The sequence below is a fragment of the Nyctereutes procyonoides genome, unplaced genomic scaffold (assembly GCF_905146905.1).
Source record: "Nyctereutes procyonoides isolate TBG_1078 unplaced genomic scaffold, NYPRO_anot_genome, whole genome shotgun sequence".
Taxonomy (NCBI): Eukaryota; Metazoa; Chordata; class Mammalia; order Carnivora; family Canidae; genus Nyctereutes; species Nyctereutes procyonoides.
In genome coordinates this window covers 13,729,040-13,735,321 of record NW_026575137.1, presented here as the reverse complement: position 1 = coordinate 13,735,321, position 6,282 = coordinate 13,729,040, and the positions used below count along the sequence as shown (strand labels likewise).

At 36.8% G+C, this 6,282-nt stretch overlaps 1 non-coding gene across 1 annotated transcript; it reads left to right on the top strand.

The window, feature by feature from the left end:
* Positions 1–4,490: 4,490 nt before the first annotated feature.
* LOC129495820 (U6 spliceosomal RNA) lies at positions 4,491–4,594 on the top strand. Its single transcript, XR_008661619.1, has one exon. It is a non-coding gene; the product is annotated as a U6 spliceosomal RNA (small nuclear RNA).
* The last annotated feature ends 1,688 nt before the right edge of the window (positions 4,595–6,282 follow it).

The window sequence follows — 6,282 nt, the reverse complement described above, 5'->3', positions numbered from 1 at the left end:
TATTTATAGGTCTGGTTCTGCTTTTTGTTTATTTACTTATTTGTTATGTTTTTTAGATTCCACATATGAATGGAATCACATAGTATTTGTCATCTTAGTCTGACTTATTTCACTTAGCATTATACCCTCTTGGTCCATCCATGTTGTCAAAAATGGCATGATCTCATCCTTTTTATGGCTATGTAATATTCCATCATGTATAGCTCACACACACACATATATATACCATATATTATAAATATGTATACCACACACATATATATGCCATATATAATACATGGTGTATATATACGTATATGGTATATGTACCACATCTTCCTTATTATTTGTCTATCAATGGATGCTTTGGTTGCTTCTGTACATTGGCTATTCTGAATAATGTTTCAATAAACATAGGGCTGCAAATATCTTTTTGAATTAATGTTTTTGTTTTCTTTGGATAAATCCCCAGTAGTGGATAGTGGAAACCCTAGATCATAGATCTTTCTTCTTTCTTTCTTTCTTTCTTTCTTTCTTTCTTTCTTTCTTTCTTTCTTTCTTTCTTTCTTTCTTTCTCTCTTTCTTTTAAGATTTTATTTATTTATTCATGAGAGACAGAGAGGCAAAGACACAGGCAGAAGGAGAAGCAGGCTCCATGCAGGGAGCCTGACGTGTGACTCGATCCCGGGACTCTAGGATCATGCCATGGGCCGAAGGCAGGCGCTAAACCACTGAGCCACCCAGGGATCCCCAATATTTCTATTTTTAATTTTTTAAGGAACCTCCATACTGTTTTCCACAGTGGCTACACTGATGTACGTTTCCACCAACAGTGCACGAGAGTGCCTTTTTCTCTATGTCCTCACCAACACTTTTTATTGCTTGTCTTTTCAATTTTAGCCATTCTGACAGGTGTAAAGTGATATCTCATTGTGGATTTGATTTGCATATCACTGATAATTAATGATGTTGAGCATCTTTTCATGTGTTTATTGGCCATCTGTAGGTCTTCTTTGTAAATATGTCTATTCAAGTCCTCTGCCCATTTTTAAAATTGGATTGTTTCTTTTTTGTTTGTTTTGGTGTTGAGTTATATGAGTTATTTATATATTTTGGATATTAATCCCTTATTGGATATATCATTTGCAAATATCTTCTCCCATTCGTTAGATTGACTTTTTGTTTGTTGATGGTTTCTGTTGCTGTATAAAAGCCTTTTATTTTGATGTAGTCCCATAGTTTTTTGTTTTGTTTTGTTTCCCTTGGCAGAGGAGACATATCTAGGAAAATGTTGCTATGGCCAAAGTCAAAGAAATTACTGCATATGTTCTTTTCTGGGATTTTTATGGTTTCAGGTTTCATATTTAGGTCTTTAATTAATTTTGAGTTTGTGTGTATAGTGTTAGAAAATGGATGACTTATTGTATTTAAAGTGCCAGGAATGGTGTGGACCAAATATGTTAAGAGCATTCCCCCAAAACCCATTTCCAATGGATAGTGGAAAGTGTTAGAGTAGAAAGTGTTAAAATCACTTAAGGACCCTTTGTAAAATGTATATATCTGCTCCTATCTCCAGGGACAAATCAGAATGGTGCTGGAGATTGGGTTAGGGAGGTAATGCGTATTAGAAAAGCTCTTTAGGGACGCCTGGGTGGCTCAGTGGTTGAGTGTCTGCATTTGGCTTGGGGAGTGATCCCCAGGTCCTGGGATAGAGTCCTGCATCAGACTCCCCAGAGGGAGCCTGCTTCTCCCTCTGCCTCTCTCTCTGTGTCTCTCATGAATAACTAAATAAAATCTTAAAAAAAAAAAAAAGGAATGGGTTGAGTTCCATCTTTGGGTTAACTGTCCAGAACAGAAGGAGCAAGAAACATCATGCCACATCCATCCATCAGTTGACCCAATTAAACAAAAGCAGGAACTGGAAGTTTGAGGATACCATGGGAGTGGAAACCTCCCTGGGAATCTGTAGAAATTGTAAGCAGAATTTTGCTCCCACAAACTAGGTAGTGTACATTTGAAACAATCTTTTCTGGGGTTTAAAGTCTTGATTTGAAAATCCTGAATAAATGTTAGTAGGTCAATTCTAACTACATATTAAAATAATAATCTGCATTGACCAAATAGTATTCACCTAGGAATCTAAGTGTTTCAAAATTTGGAAAGTTATTAGGATATGTTAAGGATAATAAGGAAAATGATCACTTAATGATCACTTAGTGATAGTTGAATGGCATCTGATATAATTAAATACTAATTTCTTTAAGTAAAAAAAGTCTTTAAGCAATATAGAAGGTATATACTACTTTACTGTGATTTTAAAACAATCTTTTAAACTGTCATGATTGTACTTTTTGTTAAATACAATCATATTCTTCTGGAAATTTTATCTAACTTATAAAAAGGCAGAAAACAAATAAGAATTGTAAATTTTAGAAAGTGACAATATTATTAATAGTCATAGATAAAATGATTGAATATATAGGAGGTCCAAGCTGATTGTGAATAATGTTAACAAGGTAGACCTACATGAATAAAATTGATAGCAATGAACAGGGCTACACCATGTCCCTTTTAAGAAAATTGACCATTTTATTTTATTTTAGACTTTATATATTTATTTGAGAGAGCAGAGCAAGAGAGACAGCACACATGAGCAGAGGTGGGCAGGAAAAGCAACTCCCCCTGAGTGGGGCTCATCTTAGGACCCCGGGATCGCAACCTGCATGGTGAAGGACGACACTTAACCAACTGAGCAACCCAGGTGCCCTGCAAAGTTAGCCATTTTAAGATGTTGGTATTTCCCAAAGTCAGTTTATAGGTTCATTTCCAGTTGGTTTCTTATTTGTTTGGCTCTTGGAATTTGAAAAGGTGATTTTATTCATTTATTTGAGAGAGAGAGAGAAAGAGAGAGAGAGAGAGAGGGAGAGAGAGACACGGAGGGAGAGGGAGAAGGAGAGGGAGCATGAGCAGGGGGTGGGGCAGAAGGAGAGGGAAAACTATACTCTTGGTTGAATGAGGAGCCTGACATGGGGCTTGATCCCAGGACCCGGGATCATGACCTGAGCCAAAGACAGATGTTTAACCAACTGAGCCACCCAGGTGCCCATGAGAAGGTGATTTTAAAGTTCATTTGGAATGATGAAAACACTGTGATAGCAAAGACAGAGATGAATAATCTGAGTATGAGGGGTAATTTATCCTATCAGAATTAAAATAGAGTACAAATGCAGAGCGGTGAGATGGAAAGAATACGGGCTTTTTTTTTAAAAAAAAAAGATTTTATTTATTTATTCATGAGAGACACACACAGAGAGAGGCAGAGACACAGGCAGAGGGAAGAGAACCAGGCTCCATGCAGGGACCCCGATGTGGGACTCGGTCCCAGGACTCTGGGGTTAATGCCCTGACCCGAAGGCTGATGCCCAACCACTGAGGCGCCCAGGTGTCCTGTATTAGTGGTTTCTGAAGAAGATTCTCGGGAAGTGCCATAAGCACTTCTGCTTACATCTTATTGGCTAGATAAGCCAATTCTAACTGCAAGGGAGGCTGAGGCTGGGAAATGTGTCTAGCTAAATTTGGTATTCTATCACTGTGTAAGAAGGGGAGAATGGATTTGGTGGGACAGCTAACAGTCTCAGCCACAGGTGGATAATCCCTACTGATATTTTCAAATTGGGGTAAAATGCTCATAACATAAAATTTACCATCTTAACCATTTTTAAAAAAGATTTTATTTATTTGGGGGGGGGGGGACAAGCAGACTCCCTACTGAGCAAGGAGCCTGACTCAAGGCTTGATCCCAGGGCCCTGAGATCATGGACCTGAGCCGAAATCAAGAGTCAGATGCTTAACTGACTGAGGCACCCAGATGCTCCCATCTTAGCCATTTTTAAATGTAAAATTGAGTGGTATTAAATACATTCACAATGTCATACAACCATTAATTCCTATTGATTTTTGAATGAATCTTCAAACATATTTACTTATTTTTTTTATAAATGAAGTCATTCTGATTGTTTATCAACTGCTTTGTCTTCCACTTAATTCTCTAAGAGATCTTTCCATGTCAGTAAGTGTAGCACCAGTTAATTCTTAACAGCTTTATTTCTGCCATTATATAGCCTTTACTTGACCTTTTCATTTAGGTTATTTCCAATTTTCTTCCTAATTTAAACAATGTGATAATGGAACCCTGTACATCTGTATTTGAATATATGTGTAACTATTTTTGTTGGAAAGATTCTTAGAAACGGGATTGCTTGTTCAAAGTATATAGGCATTTTTATTTTACAAGATACTATAAAATTATCCTCCAACAAGTCTTTAATAATTTTATAATTCCAAGTAAGTATATGCAAATATATTTTGAGAGCAGTTTTTTGACAGTAATATGCCAAAAGCCTTAAACTGCTCATGCTTCTTGTCCCATTAATTTTGTTTGTGGACATCATCTCAGAAAATAGTTCTAAAACATAAAACAAATTCTATACAAATATGTACATTGTAACATCGTGCTTGCTTTGGCAGCACATATACTAAAGTTGGAATGATACGGAGATTAGCATGGCCCCTGTGCAACGGTGACATGCAAATTCATGAAGCGCTCCGTATTTATTTATTTATTTATTTATTTATTTATTTATTTATTATAGACAGAGAGAGAGAGAGAGAGAGAGGCAGAGACACAGGCAGAGGGAGAAGCAGGCTCCATGCACCGGGAGCCCGACGTGGGATTCGATCCCGGGTCTCCAGGATCGCACCCTGGGCCAAAGGCAGGCGCTAAACCGCTGCGCCACCCAGGGATCCCCCGTTATTTTTTTTTAAATGTGCTTTGTAACATTATATATAATTGTGAAAAACAGGATACAACCTAAATTTTAAAAATGGAGCATGTAAATTATTGTAAAGGCCTGAGTAGCAATTATAATGATAATCGCAAAGACTGTTGAATAACATGGGAAAATGCTTATGGCATAATGTTGCTTGAAAATGGCAAGATTTAATTTAAAGCCTAATCAAAATGTTCAAAACAATTGTGTTTTGGATGTATGCCTATTGGGATGCTAGGTGGCTCAGTGATTGTCTGCCTTCAGCGCAGGGAGTGATCCCGGGGTCCTAGGATTGAGTCCTGCATCAGGCTCCCTGCAGGGAGCTTGCTTGTCCCTCTGCCTCTTTCTCTGTGTCTCTCATATATAAATAGAAAAATAGAAATAAATAGAAAAATATTTTAAAAAAGAAAAAAAAGGATGTATACCTATTGATAGTACTTTTTAAAAACCTACCCTAATACTGTTTATTACCCACTCTTTCTTGAATGAAGATTATATCTTTCTAAGTAAAATATATTTGATAATAACACTTAGGACAGTGTTCTGTACCTGTTGATACAGAACAGGTAGGTACTCTGATGACTATCCCTGAAGCATTTTATTAAAAGGAGCCAATGAAAAATACAGCATAACAAACATCTTGGGATCATCCTGGCTTTATGCACACATATACTTCTCATCCTAAACAAAATTGTGAAGGAAGGAAAATCAGTGTTTGTTTTCCACCTCTTGCACTACCTTCCCTTTAACTCCCAGATTGTATATTCTGGTTTCCATTCCCCAAGAATCTTGCTTTCTGATCACTGCTACTGTGTTAACGAGTAATAGGATCCAGAAGTATTTACATCTTATAAGATCTGACACGTAAAAATAAGAAAATTCATGTAAAGCCTTTAGCATAAAGAAAGTGTTCAGTCTGTGTTGATGATGACGGTGGTGATGTACTGACCATGGAAAGGTCTTTAATAATAAAATGGGTCTTTGTGGGAAGTGATTATCTTCCATTATGACACTATCAAAAATATTTAGAGCATGCCTGAAATCTCTTTCTCCTTAAATAAAAAAAGCTTATGATATATCCATAATCTGTGATAATACCAGAGCAACCTATAACGATAACAATACTCCAATCTTTCTTAAATCTATTTATATTTTCAACCTATATGATTGTATGGATTAGTGAATTCCTGTTATAAAACAGTGGCACTCTCTTTTAGTACTATTAACATTGCCTCTTAGAGCTTGAAGAAGCATCCTCTCTTGCTAAATTCTTAAATCTGTGGAGTAAATTTAAATGAAACTTATCCATATATTTGATGCTTGCCATGGCTTTATACATTAAAACATATGAGGCTGTTTATTTCCTTCTAGGCACTATGCCTAGAATTTGGTGCCCTCAGGTGAGTGGTTGAACTTGGACATGGCTGCATGCCAAAAGCTAGGCTTCCTCCAGCTGTGGACAACTAAAACTTAC